The 18,466-nt window shown below is 45.9% G+C and overlaps 2 protein-coding genes across 2 annotated transcripts in view; one reads left to right on the top strand and one right to left on the bottom strand.

Moving 5' to 3' along the window:
- Window positions 1-18,466, bottom strand: part of LOC128929627 (uncharacterized) — a 52,541-nt gene that overhangs the window by 28,026 nt on the left and 6,049 nt on the right. The window lies entirely within an intron of this gene.
- Window positions 1-18,466, top strand: part of COMMD1 (copper metabolism domain containing 1) — a 300,356-nt gene that overhangs the window by 276,266 nt on the left and 5,624 nt on the right. Inside the window, exons 3-4 of the transcript XR_013526586.1 lie at window positions 14,837-15,788; window positions 18,245-18,334. The gene's annotated coding sequence lies outside the window, so the exon portion shown is untranslated. The remainder of the gene's footprint in view (window positions 1-14,836; window positions 15,789-18,244; window positions 18,335-18,466) is intronic.

The raw sequence follows: 18,466 nt of genomic DNA, 5'->3' as shown, positions 1-18,466 counted from the left end.
TGTTTTGGTTGTTAATGCTGAAAACATTTATTTTAAGTTTTAACTTTGAAATAATTCTAGACTCACCAAAAAAAAGTTGCAAAAATAGTACAAAGAACTCCTGTAGGCCGGGCGCGGTGGCTCACGCCTGTAATCCCAGCACTTTGGGAGGCCGAGGCGGGTGGATCACGAGGTCAACAGATCAAGACCATCCTGGTCAACATGGTGAAACCCCGTCTCTACTAAAAATACAAAAAATTAGCTGGGCATGGTGGCGTGTGCCTGTAATCCCAGCTACTCAGGAGGCTGAGGCAGGAGAATTGCCTGAACCCAGGAGGCGGAGGTTGCGGTGAGCCGAGATCGCGCCATTGAACTCCAGCCTGGGTAACAAGAGCGAAACTCCGTCTCAAAAAAAAAAAAAAAAAAAAAAAAAAGGTGGGGGGGCGGGCGCGGTGGCCCAAGCCTGTAATCCCAGCACTTTGGGAGGCCAAGGCAGGTGGATCATGAGGTGAGGAGTTCAATACCAATCTGACCAATATGGCGAAACCCTGTCTCTACTAAAAATACAGAAGATTAGCTGGGCATGGTGGTGTGTGTCTGTGGTTCCAGCTACTCGGAGACTGAGGCAGGGGAACGGCTTAAACATGGGAGGCAGAGGTTGCAGTGAGCCGAGGTCGCACCATTGCACTCCAACCTGGGTGACAGAGCAAAGCTCCATCTCAAGAAAAAAAAAAAAAAAAAAAAAATCCCCAGGCCGGGGGCGCGGTGGCTCACGCCTGTAATCCCAGCACTTTGGGAGACCGAGGGGGGTGGATCACGGGGTCAACAGATCGAGACCATCCTGGTCAACATGGTGAAACCCCGTCTCTACTAAAAATACAAAAAATTAGCGGGGCACAGTGGTGTGTGCCTGTAATCCCAGCTACTCAGGAAGCTGAGGCAGGAGAATTGCCTGAACCCAGGAGGCGTAGATTGCGGTGAGCCGAGATCGCGTCATTGCACTCCAGCCTGGGTAACAAGAGCGAAACTCCGTCTCAAAAAAAAAAAAAAAAAGTCCCCAATCAGAATGTAGCAATGCTTTTTTTAATTTTTAAAAAAACTTTAGTATTTACTCCATCTTAGCCCCAGTACCCTCCAACCATATCTTAGACATTGCTTATGGCTCCCTCTTTTCTGTCTAACCTGGATGATTCAGCTCGCAAATCTCCAAGCATACTTAATTCTCTGCACTGTGTAGGCTCAGGGCTTACACAGACCTCAGGCAGCATGACTGGAGCAAAGCCATCAACCCCTTGTGCCATCAGGACTGTAGGGACACATTCAGAAACAACAGCAACAGGGTGATGATTGCTTAGCCTGAGCGATACCCCAAAGAGATCACTCTGGGCCAGACAGGAGATGGTCTGGAACAAGGCCTTGTTGCCAAGCAACCCCAGAGGGGATGAAATTAACGCAGTCTGTTTTTCATGTAACTGCATCTCAAATGAAAGCTGAGGCCAGAGTTGATCCCATGCAAAATTAATAATTACCATATGATTCTTTCTTTTAAATGGCTGTTGCCAAAAGACCGAGGACTAAAGAAACAAATATATCCTTTATTTAAAAGGGATGAGGGAAGGGGAAGAAAAAGAACAAGTATATTCAAATCCTGTGTTTTTCCATCTGCGTCTTAGGTAGGAAATCAGACATTGCTATCTTAGACTGCTGTTGAATCTGCCTGTTGGGAAACCTGCTTTGAAAGCAGATCCCAAGAAGACAAGATAATATGTACCAAAGAGCTGAGAAAGATGTTTTTTAGGAACAAGAAAAAGCTTAGGATAATTTAAGACTCTTTGAATGTCCTTTCTAGAAGATCTAAAATGTACTTTCCCCATTAGTACATTCAGAGAGGGCAAATTGTTGTAAAAATAAAAGTAGCACTACTGTTTCCACTCCACTCTCCCTAACCTCATTCTTAAAGGCTGAAAGAGCACAGCTTGAGATACCCAGTAACTCTTGTTTCTTGAGAGCTTATTAATATTTTTTTAAATGCAAAAATGAGATAGAAAAGAAGATTCTACCCCCACCCACTTTTGCTGCATTGATTTGGGCAAATTAACTGTGGGCAGAGCAGAGCAATGGCCTTTCTCACCAAGAGAAACTTTTTAATTATTATTTTGTAGCTGTGCAATAAAACATAATTCAAAACAAAGCATTTTTTAGCCAAAGAAACTATTTCTTTCTGAAAAGGAAAACTTTCTTGCCTAATGGAAGGTTGGATCCAGACTATGTTCTGGGGAAAGGTGGCCACCAAGCTCAGTGACTTCCAGCATTGAAGGATGACTCCCTTCCCTCCCTCCTGCCACCCTACCACCCTCACCTCATACTGGACCATCAAACTGGCAAATATCCTCCCAGCCAACTTGCCCCTGTGAAGCTGTGTGTATTTTCGGATAGGGTTGATCAGAATGTACCAGTACATAGAGAAAACCAGAGAGCAAAAAGGTGCATGCTCGATTTTGGTGACCTCTTATCATTCAGAGTCTCAGCAAGAAACAGATAGTACTGTCATATTGGGTGGGGAAAGGGTGTCACCTCCGGCTGGTAACATGGGTTGGGACTCATCACCATGTCTAGGCCTGAAGAAATGAGAGAATTGGGAGGCAGAGGGGTTGTATGGAGAGGGCTGCCTCACAACAATGTCAGGCTCTGGTGGAATAAATATCTCCATGTCACTTGCCTTCTTCCCTCTGATGTCTGGCTAGGGCTTCCCATTTGGCTGAACCTCACTGGAAGTCAGAGGACAGGGAAGCCCTTTAAGGTAGTACCCCCAGGGCAGCCTCCCGGGGCAGAGAGCAGCAGGAACATGGTGACACACAGATGGACAACACTGAACCTTAAATAATCTTTTTGGGCTGGGCATGGTGGTTCACACCTGTAATCCCAGCACTTTGGGAAGCCGAGGCAGGTGGATCATGAGGTCAAGATCCACCTCAAAAAAAAAAAATAACGTTTTTGATTCCCAGTCTATTCAGTCACAGAGCCAGCACTCATTGATCACCAAGCTATTTGATCATCCAGCACTAATTGATTGCCAAGCTATTGATCAGCCAGGACTTATCACTAGACAGGCACTGAACCAGGAGATACAGTGGTAAACAATGTGGCCCTCATGGCTTACAGTTCCTGTGACTGTGTCAGGCCCTGGCAAGCTTCAAACCACATCCAGACTGAAAATGTAAGATCATGGTTCTCCAGCTTGTACTGTAGTTATTATATGACTTCTCTTATCTTCTTCCTGCCTGTCAGGAAAAAGTATGGTCTCTGGTTACAATTAATAGTGGTGGTAATGGTGACATGTACTTGTTGGTGTATGTTAAGGTGTGGGTATTGAAAGGGTGCATATACAGAAGAACACAGAAAAAGAAAATTGCTGGGCCTCAGGAAAGGCAGGAATGGTGGTAAAGCCAGGTCGCAGGAATTTCTCCAGCACTTGGCCTTTCATGTGATTCAGCTTCTACCCATGGATCTGGCCCTCTGCCTCCTCCACCTACACCCAGCTTCCAGGTGCCATTTCCATAAGTGTGGCCCAGCTCATCTATCCATGCCAGTCTCACTTGAGCTGACTGCCTAGTCTATGGGGGGGTGGTCCTTGGGCTAGCCCCTTGGTTCTGGCCCAATCAGTGGCTATTCCTGGGCATAGAACAGTGTGGTGCTATCTCTGAGCAGGGAGCTATAGGTGGGGTAGTGTCCCCGCTCTATAAGAGACATTGGGCATGGTAGAGCCCAAAGCTGACATGCTCAGAGCCCCCTACTAGGAGATGATAAGCTTCTGGAGGCCAGGGACCTAGGTCTTACACTGGTTTTCCAGTAGCATATGGCATCATTTCATGGAAGTCAGCCACTCAGTTGACGTTAAATTAGACAGGGCAAAATAACCCCAAAGCTAAAAATTGGATACCTCAATCACTTCCATCATAGGAATCTTTTAAAGCACAAAGACACTTGACATTTGTTGAGAGGACATTGTTGATCCACAGGCAGAGAAGCCAACCTGTGTTTGGGATGACAAGGAGACAGGCTGGCAAAGTACACATCCTGCTGAAGACAATGGTTCCTTTCTCCTGAAATGCCTCCCAGCTGTGTGTGGCCCAAACAAGGTGAGGCAAAGCTCAATTCCTTGCCCTAAGAAACCTCCTGAAGCAGCAGGAGAGTAAGGGAGGCACTGCCTTTGTACTATGATGACCTGCTTAGTCTGTTTCAGTGACACAAGCTCATTGACATTGTATGGGGAGACTGATGCCGCTGGTCTTCCCAGAACCAAGCTGGCCTTTCTGACGGTGCACATGGTGCTCCAATGCTGCGGACCACAGAGACGTTTTCCTCCTGGGTGGATGTGGGGAATCAAATTCCTTTGGCTGAAAATAAGCTATAAACCATAGTAAAAGCTGCTAGTAGGAAGGCCTTTGGGCTTTTCTGGCTTAGAATTTCTGAGGCAGAGAATAACTGTTTCCCTTGCAGGCAAGGGAAACCGTTTTCTATGTGGCAGTTTTCCAAACCAAATTCTTAAGTCTGGAGACTTAGCTGGAGAACATCTTGAAGGTTCTCCATGAACAGTAGGAGCTGACCCTTGGGGGAGGGGAAGGTTTTAATTAACTCTGTTGGAGAAGTTTCCAAGCACTGTTCAGCTGTTTTGGAATGTTGTATTCCAAGTTGTAGAGGTTATGACTTTCTCTTTCTGGAACCCAAAAGCAACTTGTGGAAGCAAAATGAGGACAACTTTTGGCCTCCGACACCACAATGCATCAGCCAGGCCTGGATCTTGCCACTAAACTGAGGAAAAACTGTCTCTGTTGTCTCCTTATGGCCAGAGTGACATATTCAACCTCAGACATGAGGACGCGGCAGTTTCCGAGCAGCTTGTTGACCCTCTGCTAGGATCTGGGTCTTCTCCTAATGCCTGGGAATTTGAGACACAGCCAGCTAATGGAATGGCCAGGTGTGCAATGCTGGGTACCAGGAGAGGGGAAATAGTGGCGCTTTGGTACCATGAGGCCTGATTTCTTGGAAGAGACAGCACGTGTTGGGACTAATGTATCTTAAGAATGTCAAAGAAAACTGTGTGAGAATATTTCTCAATTGAAAGGATGTGCTGCATCTTTTCAAGAATGGGCATTCCATTCTCCCATTCAGGGAAGACTGAGCTCCTGTCTAGCAGGCACCATGCTGGGTGTTAGAGGCTAGAGCAGGGAATCACATTTTAAGGGCAAGGACCATGTTCCATTCTTCTGTGTCTTGCTTGTAACAGATACTCAGGCAACACCTCACTGAAATGGTTCTTTTTTTTTGTTTTTTGTTTTTGTTGTTGTTGTTTTTGAGATGGAATCTTGCTTGCTCTGTTGCCCAGGCTGGAGTGCAACGATGCGATCTTGGCTCACTGCAATCTCCGCCTCCCGGGTTCAGGTAATTCTCCTACCTCAGCCTCCCAAGTAGCTGGGACTACAGGCACCCGCCACCACACCTGGCTAATTTTTGTATTTTTGGTAGAGACAGGGTCTCACCATGTTGGCCAGGCCAGTCTCGAACTCCTGACGTTGTGATCCATCTGCTTGGGCCTCCCAAAGTGCTGGGATTACAGGGGTGAGCCACCATGCCCAGCCAGAAATGGTTCTTTCAAAGTCCCTCGGCTTTACCCCATTCTTCAGTGTCCATTTTTCATCCCCTTCCTCACTTTGGTCTCCTATCTCACCAAATTAAGGAAAATGCAGCTGGGCACGGTCCCAGCACTTTGGGAGGCTGAGGTGGGAGGATCATGAGGTCAGAAGTTTGAGACCAGCCTGACCAACATGGTGAAACTAGTCTCTACTAAAAATACAAAAATCAGCTGGGCATAGTGGTGCATGCCTGTAATCCCAGCTACTTAGGAGGCTGAGGCAGGGGAACTGCTTGAACACGGGAGGCAGAGGTTGCCGTGAACCAAGATCACACCACTGCACTCCAACCTGGGTGACAGAACGAGACTCCGTCTCAAAAAAAAGGAAAATGCAATGTCTTCCCTATGCAATCGCTGCCTTGCACAAAAATTCACCTTGAAACCAAATCAATAACCTACAAACCAAACCAAAGAAAACAAGAGGGGAAGGGACGAATAATTGATTTCCCTGTGAGCCCTGTCTAGTTTTCATCTGGCACTTTCTGATTCTAAGTGGTTGCTGGTCACTGGCAGATAGCCTGTTTCTCCTTAACTCTTCCTCCTCAACCACCTACTCTTTCATTAAAGAGAAAGTTAATGAAAGTTTCCTGATTATAAAAATGATAAATTCATTTGGAATAGAGAACACATTATCCCACCTCCACTACATTTTTGTTTTTTTGTTATTTAGAGACACGGTCTCTGTTGCCCAGGCCGGAGTGCGATGGCATGATCATGGCTCACTGCAGCCTCAACTCCTGGGCTCCTTACTGTTAAAACATGCCCTAAATGAAGAGAACCCCCCCCCCCCAAACAGGCTTTGTGTGAGCAACAAGGCTGTTTATTCACCTGGGTGTGGGCCGACTGAGTCTGAAAAGAGAGTCAGGAAAGCGGAGGAATAGGAGCTGGTTTTATAGGTTTGGGGTAAGCAGTGGAAGTTATAGAAGTTACAGTTTAGGGCTGTTTTTTGCAAGCTGGGAGGGGGTCATAACAAGGTTGACCAAGGTTGGTTACAAAGTCCAATGGCCTTGTCAATTGAGGACAGAATAAGAAACAATAGAAGAATGTCTCAAGTTACTTAGGTGCCTCAGGGGTCGTAGTTCTCTCTTCCTCGTTCCAGTTACTTTAGGTTTTCTAATTCCGGAAGGCCCTCCAGAGGTGTATGTTTGGGTCCCAGGGGTCGCCATCAATGGCGCTGTCAGTCAGCCTAAAAGATCTTACACCTACACATTTTAAAAATGATTTTCAAGGCCGGGCGCGGTGGCTCAAGCCTGTAATCCCAGCACTTTGGGAGGCCGAGGCGGGCAGATCACCAGGTCAAGAGATCGGGACCATCCTGGCCAACATGGTGAAACCCGTCTCTACTAAAAAAATACAAAAATTAGCTGGGTGTGGTGGTGTGTGCCTGTAGTCCCAGCTACTTGGGAGGCTGAGGCAGGAGAACTGCTTAAACCCGGGAGGTAGAGGTTGCAGTGAGCCGAGATTGTGCCACTGCACTCCAGCCTGGCGCCTGGTAACAGAGTGAGACTCTGTCTCAAAAAAAAAAAAAAGATTTTCAGGCCTGAAAATAGCTTATGCCTGAAAAATCAAAGTTCTCAGTGCTTTGGGAGGCTGAAGCAGGAAGATTGCTTGAGCCTAGGAGTTTGAGACCAGCCTGGGCAACTTGGCAAGACTCTGTCTTTACAAAAAAATTAAAGAATTAACTGGCCATCTGCACATGTACCTGTAGTCCTAGCTACTTAGGAGGCTGAGGCGGGAGGATGACTTGAGCACAGGAGTTCGAGGCTGCAGAGAGCCACGATCGTGCCACTGTACTCCAGCCTGGGTGACAAAACAAGACTCTTTCTCTAAAAACAAAAAATTCAGGGTGGCTTTCTGAAGCCATGCTTGGCCCTCCCCTCTCAGGGGTTTCCAGAGTAACCCTTGATCTCTGACCCTCAACTCCATTGTTTACCTGCTGCCCTGCAAAGTGCTTCAACCCCAGGTAACTTCATGTAGATGATCACAGCTGCCCAGATGTTCATTTTAACTGAATTTCATTCATACAAAAGAGAAGGAAATGGGCAGGAAATGAGGAGAGGGGCCCAGTAGAGAGATTTTGTTTATAATGGAAATAGCACTAGCCTGGGAGCTGAGCTGTCAGTTTGAGTCCAACCTTTGCCAACGATTGAGTCCAACCTTTGCCAACGATTGGCCGTTCCTTTACACAAGTCTCCCAGCCTCCCTAAGTGTTTACTTTATCATTTGTGAAATGATACAATTGATTTTATTATTTCTAAGGTTCTTTAAATTGTCCTGATTCATAGAGTTTAAGAATAAAATGTGGGAGCCAGGCCGGGCTTCGTGGCTTATGCCTGTAATACCAGCACTTTGGGAGGCCAAGGCAGGAGGATCACTTGAAGCCAGGAGTCAGAAACTAGCCTGGGGAACATAGTGAGACCCTGCCTCTAAAAAAAAGAAAGAAAGAAAAAGAAAAATAGTAAAATGTTTATTTGGCTAATCGACTTCCTCCCCACCACATTCTTCCTCTTTTTACCTCAAAGACGCATCAGTTCAGTTTCACTGTTTCTTGTTACCCAGCTCTGCCACTGTTCTTTTTGGTAAAGAGTGAAATGTTTTCTCCAACAGTTTGCCCCACTGTTCATGCCAGTGGGCAAACTTGTCTCACTTCTCAGTCATTTTTATGCTTTTCTTCATGCTCTTTCTGTTGCCTTCCTAGCCTTTCTTTGTGTTTTTTGTTTGTTTGTTCATTTGTTTGTTTTTTGAGACAGAGTCTCACTCTGTTGCCAGGCTAGAGTGCAGTGGCGTGATCTTGGCTCACTGCAACCTCCGCTTCTGTGTTCAAGCAATCCGCCTACCTCAGCCTCCCTAGTAGCAGGGACTACAGGCATGTGCCTCTACGCCCAGCTAATTTTTTGTATTTTTAGTAGAGATGGATTTTCACCATGTTGGCCAGGCTGGTCTTGATCTCTTTATCTTATGTTCACTTGCCTTGGCTTCCTCAAGTGCTGGGATTACGGGCGTGAGCCACAGCGCCTGGCTTTTCTTCCTAGCCTTTTATCCCAAACCAGGTCTCACACAAGCAGGTTTGCCTCTCTGATCTGTGGCTTTAATGAACATAACGAATGAGAGAACAAGTCTTTATTGGACACTTACAATGAACAAAGCACAGCTTGGTGCTTGTAAAGATGAAATAGGTTTAAGACATGTTCTCAGCCTTCAAGGAGACAAGACCTGTGGGGCTTCAAATCCTTTAGCTGCCTTATGTTCTACCACTAACCTCTGGGTGCCAATACCCCCTACCCACCGAATACTACTGCGCTGAAACCAGCTCTTCTTTGGGATGCTGGATCTTCACACTCTGGTTTTTTTTCTTCTCTCACTTCTTCCTGGCTTCCTTTTGCTGAATTCTCCCTCTGGGTCCATCCTAAATTGGATCCTCAGAGGCTCTATCCTAGGCCCTCTTCTCTCAGTCTCTTTTCATTCCCTGGACAAGTTCAACCATACTCGCGACCTCAGTTACCATCTATATGCAGATAATTCCCAAGGGTGTGTGTGTGTGTGTGTGTGTGTGTGTGTGTGTATTTCTGGTTGCTATGGTTTGTTTCTACCAAAACTCAGGTTGAGGCCTAATCCCCAATGTAATGATACTGAGATGTGGTGAGACCTTTAAGAGGCATTTAGGTCATGAGGGATCTGCCCTCACAAAGGGATTAATGCAGTTTCTTGAGTGTGTGAGGGCAGGTTGTTATAAAGTGAGGCTGCCTCTCATGTTTGCTTTTCTTGCACATGCCTGCCTCCCTTTTTGCTTCTCCACAATGTTATAACACAGTACAAGGCCCTCACCAGAAGTTGGCCAGATGGGCCACCCAATCGTTCACCTCTTGGCCTCCAGAATTGTGTGCTAAATAAACCTCTTTCCTTAATAAATTATTCAGCTTCAGGTGTTTTGTTATAGCAACAGAAAATAGACTGAGACACTGGTCTTTCTCTGGGTTCCAGATCTGTATATCCAGTTGCCTCATGGCCACTCCACTTGAACATCACATAGACAACTCATACTCCCCATTGTCACCACCGAGCATATCACCTTTCCCACCATCCTGCTCCTTCTCCCTTCCCATTGTTCTCAAACTCAGTAAATGGCACTGCTACCATCTACATAGCTGTTCAATCCTAGGATTCCTTCTCATTTCCACAATATTCCTGTCCCTGCCCCAAATCCAATCAAATTGCCTTATAAATACATTGAAATAGGCCAGGCATGGGAGCTCATACCTATAATCTCAGCACTTTGGGAGGCCATGGCAAGAGGATCACTTGAGGCCAGGAGTTTGAGAACAGCCTGGACCAACTGTGGAAGTTTGGACTAATATACATATATACATGTTTGGACTAATATACATATGCATATATGTGTGGACTAATACCTATATGCATATATGCATATACATACACATATATGTGTATTAGTTCAAACCTCCAAACTTCTAAACATCATCTCAGCCAGAATATATAAAGAATGCCTACAGGCCAGGCGCAGTGGCTCACACCTATAGTCCCAGCATTTTGGGAGGCCGAGGTGGCGGATCACAAGGTCAGGAGATCAAGACTATCCTGGCTAACGTGGAGGAGATCAAGACCATCCTGGCTAATGTGGTGAAACCCGTCTATACTAAAAATATAAATATTAGCTGGGTGTGGTGGCACGTGCCTATAGTCCCATCTACTCGGGAGGCTGAGGCAGGAGAATTGCTTGAACCTGGGAGATGGAGGTTGCAGTGAGCCCAGATCATGCCACTGCACTCCAGCCAGGGTGACAGAGCGAGACTCTGTCTCAAAAAATAAAAGAATGCCTAAAATGAACAAGAAAAAGACAACCCAATTTAAAATAGACAAAAGACTTAAACAGGCACTTTACAAAACAGGGCATCCAAACAACCAATATGCTTATGAAATGGCATTTACTGTCATGATCAAGTTAAATACAAGTTAAAACTGCAATGGGGACCAATACACCTCCACTGAAACAACTAAAATTTAAAAAAACCTGATGATGTCAAGTTTGGGTGAGGTCTTGGAGCAGCTGGAATCTTCACACTGATGAAAGTATAAACTGGCACAACACTGTTGGAAACCTGTTTGCCTGGAATTACTAAACTAAACATATGCATCCCTTGTAATCCAGCAGTTCAATGCCTGGGTACATACCCGACAGTAATGGGCGCTTCTGTCCACCAGAAGACATGGCCTGGGTTCCCAATTTTGTTGCTTTTCCAACATACAGGTGGCTGGATGTGAAGGGGCTCCCTCACCTCATCAGCCCCTCACTGTGCCCAGAAGTGGCAGCATGTGCTGCTTCCCTGCCGACATGAGCCCTTCAGCTAAACCTTGGCCACCTCCAGATGACCCAGTATTCTGTCCTGCACACTGACCTCATTGGGATTAACTTCATCCATCAGATTCTAATGCAGGCCCACAATCCTTAACCAGGAGTTAGAATTTTCCAGATTTTAGAGAAGTAATGGCGCACATATACCACAGTCTATCTAACACCACCATGTTTCACTGCAGATATATGAATGTGTCTGGAGCAGCCCCATGATCAAACACATTAACATGTTTGTAGTAAAACATGGGATAAATAAAAACTATGCCGTCTCATAAGTTCCAGTCAGATTTTGCTGCCATGTTCGCTTTCGTGCCACCTTCTGAAAAAACTCTTTCATTTTCCAGAACTTTATGGACTTCAGAATTGCAGAGAAGATTGTGGGCCTGTGTGAGGAGGGCTGGCTTTTGTCAGGGCAGAGAGGGAAAAAAAGAAAACAAAACTGTTTATTTCCATTTCTCCAAAACAACCAACACCCCTGGCCTTATATCTACATAACCAAAGGACCCGCCAGTGTTTTTTTTTTCCCAAGGAGAGTCAGTGTATCTACTGCTAGAATGAGGAGTGACAAGAAATTTGTAAATAGTTTTTCTTGTTAAAAAAGAAAAAGAAATTCTACCAGATCTGGCTCCACACTACAGTATATGTAGTTTGAAGTATAAGATTCAAGTTCCTAGGCCGGGCGCAGTGGCTCACGCCTGTAATCCCAGCACTTTGGGAGGCCGAGGCAGGTGGATCACGAGGTCAAGAGATCGAGACCAACCTGGTCAACATGGTGAAACCCCGTCTCTACTAAAAATACAAAAAAATTAGCTGGACATGGTGGCGCGTGCCTGTAATCCCAGCTACTCAGGAGGCTGAGGCAGGAGAATTGCCTGAACCCAGGAGGCGGAGGTTGCGGTCGCGCCATTGCACTCCAGCCTGGGTAACAAGAGCGAAACTCCGTCTCAAAAAAAAAAAAAAAAAAAAAAAAGATTCAAGTTCCTTGCTCTTATTCACTTAGCTGAAATGCTTGAGGTTTCTTTGACACGTATTCCTTGTGCTTCCTTAATGGACACACAAACACCCATGTGTATGGCTTTAATTTTGAGGTATTTAACTAGATATATAATAATGCACAAAGTAATTTCCCCAGCTCCTTTCCATGACAACTATTTACATACTCTAGCATAACACTTCCTATGAGTTGAGCCTACAGCCAGAGTAGGAATATAGCCAGGGAGTTTTCAAAAAATGGCGGGGTGGGGTGGAGGAGGCAGGGCAGTGTGGAGAGGCTGGATAAAATGATATTTCAGTATTTTTAGTGAGACAGGAAAAAATTCACGCAAAGAGCTCTAGTCCCTCCCCCTCTTTTTGTTTTGTAAAGTCTTTGTCCAAAGCTCAGTTTTAGATTAGACCCTTGTTGACCATGTCTGCTTAAGTCCTAGATAAAGACTTATTTATTTGACCTGCATATCTATAGTTGCTGGAACTGCTCATTTTAATTTTCCCATTGTGTACACTGTGTTGGGAAGCTTGGCAGGAAGCACGCCATGGAACCGAACAGTTGAATGTGTGTGATTTGGGAAGTTCAGCAGATGCCAGGGCTTAGCAGGCTCCCAGCTTGTTCAAGACTAATCCTGGGTATTTTCATTCCTTTAGGCATCATGCCCCTTAAGTCTGAGGGCTGGGTCCCGCCCAGACTCAGTCCACACAGCCATCTCCTAGCTGTCCTACTCCTAGTGACCAGGGCAATGCTGTGCTGACTCTTAGAGGCTCTCCTTTCCCTCTCCCCAAGGAAGTAGAGGGTTCCAGAAATGACTCTGGTCAACCAGGCCTGGTGGCTCACGCCTGTAATCCCAGCACTTTGGGAAGTCGAGGCAGGTGGATCATGAGGTCAAGAGATTGAGACCATCCTGGCCAACAAGGTGAAATCTCGTCTCTACTAAAATACAAAAATTAGTTGGGCTGATGGTGCGCTCCTGTAGTCCCAGCCATTTGGGAGGCTGAGGCAGGAGAATTGCTTGAACCCGGGAGGCGGAGGTTGCAGTGAGCCAGTATCCTGCCACTGCACTCCAGCCTGGCAACAGAGCAAGACTCTGTCAAAAAAAAAACACATGGCCCTGGTGAAACCTGCCATGTTCTCTTTGGACATGAGTGTGGACTCTAGGTTGGATTCTGGGAGACCTGAGGGACTGCCCATGCAAATTCATCTTCCCTATAGTGAATGCCATGTTGTGTCACCCAGATCCCCCCTCCACGACTCAAGCACTCATGCCCCCCTGGGAGTGCTGACGCAGCAACAGCCCTCTGAGTTCCTCCCTGACACTTGTCCTCTGCTGGAGAGAGAGCCACCTTGCCTAAGATGAAGCTCACATTGACCATGGGCAGCCCACATCTAATGACTGGAAGACGCAGGAGTAAAAAGGCCTTGTCCTTTCACCCCAATTTGGAATAACTCTAAGCCATCCCAGCACCAGAGCTCCATGAAAGATCAGCTGAGACCTTTACCATGATTGCACTGCAGTTCAACTTCTTTGTCCATTCCTGCTTACCTCACTTCCCCTCAGGCGTTGATGCTATACCCTTCAGTAAACTTCCTGCTTGCCAACCTCAGTGTCCGAGGTTAGAAACCTTACCTACAGCAAACCCTTTATCCCGCGGATAGAGTCTTGACTGTGTCTGGGGGATCACACCTGCTTCATGTGATTCATGCTGTCCTACCGCTCCACCCCATCCAGCCATCCTTTGAAAACTCAAAAGTGGTCTAAACGATTCAGGATGGTGCTATACACTCTTGCCAGTGATTGGCTTAGGAAGGATCATGTGACTGTGTTCTAGCCAATGAGACGAGAAGGGAACTTGGGTAGAGAACTGCAGGAAAGGTTTTCTGGGTCATAACAAGAGGCAAGGGAAGAAAGAGTCCCTCACTGTCGGATGTTGGCTCTAACTGAGATGTCTGAAATAGCTGTAGAAAGCAATAGATGTGAGAAGAAGATGGAGCCAAGAGAACAGCAGAGAAGTCAGACTGAAGCAGAGCCACAACGTGCTGGGCTGGAGCCTACTCTGCGTGTGATTTTTTTTTTTTTTTTTTGTCATATGTGATACATCGCCTTTGACAGCACAGAAGGGATTTGTCACACAAGTACTTAATGATGAAGTTGCATCAAATTTGCAATTTTTGTTCCAGATCCAACTGCCCATTTCATTTTCCCACCCTTTCGGGGCCTCTGTGTTTTGAAATGCGTGGTTGTCAGGATTCTTTCTTCTTGGAAGCTTTCTGGTGACCCAAACTCTTTTTTTCCTGATTTTTGATGATCGTTAACATGTCTGATTGATTAACTAAACTGCTTCCTTTTTGATGGCCTTATGGGTGTGAAGTTTTTAGGGCCATTGTTATGAAATGTGCATACAGTGCTGGGGGTGGAGGATGCTGACTATGAAAAACCCTTTCCTGGGATGACCTTAGATGAGAAAAGAAGGAAATGGTGATGAAAAGCTTTCAAAATGTGGAGGAACAGGGCTTGGACCTAAATGGTTAGCACAGACTAGGATATTCTTAGAAAATGCCTCCTGCCTCTCTGTACTTGATTTTGAAATGTCAGTTCATAACTGCTGTAGAGTTTGGCACTGGGAAAATTGCCTAACACTGCAGTGGGCTTGATGGGTGGGGAAGCCCTTTCTTTTTCCACTTGCCATTCTCCCCTCCGCCTAAAGACTGCTGCTTCCTTTTTTTTTATAAGTGAATGTACAATTTACAAACAATAAAACGCACATTTCAAGCAGTTAACTAATAAAACGGAATTTTTTTTTTCCAGAAAAGAAAAGCACAGATCTGAAGTTTACAGTCTAAAGAGTGGTGACAATGGTATGCTGCCGTGTAACCAACATTCCAGTGAAGAGGTAGAATCTTTCTCTTATCCCAGAAAATTCCCTCATGCCTTTTTTCCAGTTAATTCTCTCTATCCCAGAGGCAATTAGAGTTCTGATTTCTGCCACTGTAGTTCTGCCACTGTAAGTTCTTGCCTGTTCTTGAACTGCACATGTACTTGCATATGACTTCTTTCACTCAGCATAATGTTGGAAGATTCATCTGTACTGTCGCATGGATTCTGCTTCCCTTTTCAGACTATTTATGGGATCTGCTGCTTTCTGATTTCCCTGACTGCCGACTGTCGTGTTTGAGGAGGAGACCCTGCCCTTCCTGGCAATGGTTTTGCTGTGAGATGAATTTGCTGAGTGACTTTCATAAGTCACTGGATCCTAATGATCAAGCAGGTGCCTCCTTCCAGGGACAGCCAATTGATTTTTCCATTCTACATGATTCTATTGATGATGATGGCGTCAGAACCCTTTCGAATGAGAAGAGAATGGCACTCCCTCCAGTGGAGAGCCCAGGACAAATGTTGAGAATGCCAAACATTCTATGCCAAGATACCACTCTTACTTTATGGTGGGGACTTGGTTCCATGGCCAAGACTGAGGAGGGAAACAAACATTTATTAAGTCCCAAATGCAGGCACTTAGTCATAAATGACCTCATTTCCCCTTCCGGAGAACTCTTCAGATGTTACTATCCTCATGAGGACCACGCTTAGCTTCTTCCCAAGGTGAGATTTGAACCTGGAATTGGAGATTTCTATACCATGATTTTTCACTAGCAGCAGCCAAGACCTAGGCCACCGTATCCACCTGAGTTGGTGCATGCCTATCTCCATGTGGTGGCTAAACCTCACAAGTATGTCCACAATTGGATTGCCACAAAGCTAGGTAAGACTTGGAGCCAGATACACTTCCTTTCTTCCTTTCTCAATAAGAGCCAACTAGAGTTGGCAGATTGGTCTTCATTTTCTAAAAATATTCTCTTTCTCCTTAGCCAGGCAGCTTCGACCTTTGGTAAAGGTCAACAGATCTTTGTTCCCACCCCTGGAAATCACTGTTTTGTAACAGTTATGTTTACAACGGAGATGGTTTCTAAACCCTGGGAAGCATAACAAAGAGCGACGCCAGCAAAAAGGCATTAAGTTCTCTAATAGGCTTATGTCCTGATAATCACATTAATGGCACTGTCTCATGCTTGATGCTGCAATTATGGGCCTCTCCTCTTGCATATAATTTTTCATTTTGATGATAATTAAGACCATGATTTTGCATTTCTCCTTAATGATAATTCCATTCCCAAAACAATATGATGACCCTAATAGAGAAGAGACAGCTGTTCATGCCCCTCCAAATTGCTAACCATAGGTACCACCACAATGTCATATACACACTGGACTTTACTAACCTGGGAATTTTAAGTTATTCCAGCATCAGGACTCTGGGATATGGAGCAAGTCCCCTGGGAATCAGGACGTTTGTTTCTATATCTGCATCTGATAATGAAGCTTTCTGTTTTTTGACTTTACAAAGTCCAAAGTCACAGTAACCTTGGGAGCAAAGGGTCTGCTTTAAGTACCAGGTGATTTTTAACCTGTGAATTAATTGTCCAACATTCAAGATATTATCTCTGGTATTAGGTATTTGGCTTCCAGAAAGCTACTTTGGGGGCCTCATTTGCCAGTTCCAAGGGATTGAACTAGAATTCTAAGAATTCCAGTGCCAAGCTTCCACACTTTCCATCAGTAATTAATATTTTAGCCATTGACAGAGGTGGTTGTTGTTTTCATAATCCCACTTGGGACTGATTAACAGACTAGGAGAACACTGCCATCCTTCTGTAACAACCTAAGTTGGAGGATATACAAAGTTTGGGGATTTCTGCTGCTGATGCTATTTGTGTGTGCCTGGCTTTTAGACGGCTGGGACCTTTTCTAGGTCTGTGCTGAAAGGAGGAAGGAGGTACAAGGCTGAGGCACCCATCTGGCCATGGGGCTTGCCACTGAGGAAGGAGGCTTTGGTTCTGAACCATGTCCAAAGGGCTGCAGGAGTTTGTTCCAAGAGAACCAAGAAGGTGGAAGCCAGCTCTGGGCTTATAGACGTTTGAGCTCTAGGTTGGGAGTTCCATGGGGTCCATACCTGAACCACAGGTTGTTGGGTGCTCCTGGCTAGTGAGGCAGAGGCAGTAAAGAACAAAGGAGGTGAGTGTGGCCCAGGGCTGTGGCTCTGTGGGCCTGCAGGTGTTCTAGGCTGGCCAGGTGCAGTGAGGCAAACTGCAGACCTGGAAGGCTGAGGCGGGCATTCAGGTCTGATTGCTCAAAAGCTTGCAGTCTGGCTGGGCAAAAATACCAGGTAGATGCTGGCACCAAAGGGGGCACAGGAACTTGATGAAGATCACCCCATTTCCTCACCAGAAAAATGGGTGACAAGGCTGGGTGTGGTGGCTCACGTCTATAATCCCAGCATTTTGGGAGGCCAAGGCAGGCAGATCACTTGAGATCAGGAGTTCAAGACCAGCCTGGCTATCATGGTGAAACCCTGTCTCTACTAAAAATACAAAAATTAGTCGGGCTTGGTGGTGCATGCTTGCAATTCCAGCTACTTGGGAGGCTCACTTAAATTTAGGAGGCAGAAGTTGCAGTGAGTTGAGATTATACCACTGCATTCCAGCCTTGGAGAGAGAGTCTCCCTCTGTCTCAAAAAAAAAAAAAAGAAAGAAAAGAAAAAGAAAAATGGGTGACATGGAAAAGCCAAACACGAGAGGCCTAGGGCCAAGCACACAGGATTCATTGTGTAGTCCAGGCTGCCTGTCCACCTGGGCAGAGCACATGAGTGTGATTGAGACGGAGCAGGGCTACAGGGGTGACAACATGCTGGGAAGCAGGCATACTAAGGGAGAAATTTATGACCTAGAAACTTTTGTAGACCCACGTCAGACTGTCAGATCAACAGTCTTTGCAGCCACAAAGAAATGGGCATATTCACAAGTGTTCTCAGGATAAATGAGCAGTCTGGGTGCCTTCCATTCCACCTTCTCCAGGAGGCCTCCCAGACTTTCCCAACCCTGGCTCACCAGTCCCTTTTTTCCTTTTCTGAGTTCTTATTGCCTGCACCTTACAATTTAGCACTTAATCAGACACAGCTGTGAATTCCTCTGTAATTGTTTTGGGTGTGTTTGTCCTGTCTGGGGCAAGATGACAACTTCCTCTGGGGCAGGGACTCACAGTCTTCTTGGGAGGGTTTCTGGGAGGGATGTGGGTATATGTGGGGCCCTCAGAGAACTATCTCCCATTCTTACAGGGCCTTACAGTTTAGAAAGTGCTTGTACTCATCTCTATTCCTTACAGTAGCGCCAGGAGGTGGCCTATCTTACAGACAATGAAACTGAGACTGGAGGTCAACAACCTGTTTGAGAAGAGGGAAGATGGGCAGCAGAGGTAGGATAAACCTGGGATTCCTAGTGCCTGGTCACACAGGGCCCACAGGGGCTCATTTGGTGACAACAAAGCCCCCAGTGGAAAAGAGGAGGAGGGGAGAAGGAAGCTTCCACATGCCCTTCCTTGATGGAA

This window comes from Callithrix jacchus, chromosome 14 (genome assembly GCF_049354715.1).
Source record: "Callithrix jacchus isolate 240 chromosome 14, calJac240_pri, whole genome shotgun sequence".
Taxonomy (NCBI): Eukaryota; Metazoa; Chordata; class Mammalia; order Primates; family Cebidae; genus Callithrix; species Callithrix jacchus.
Note: the sequence above shows the minus strand (reverse complement) of the source record. Positions and strands in the feature narration are given on the sequence as shown.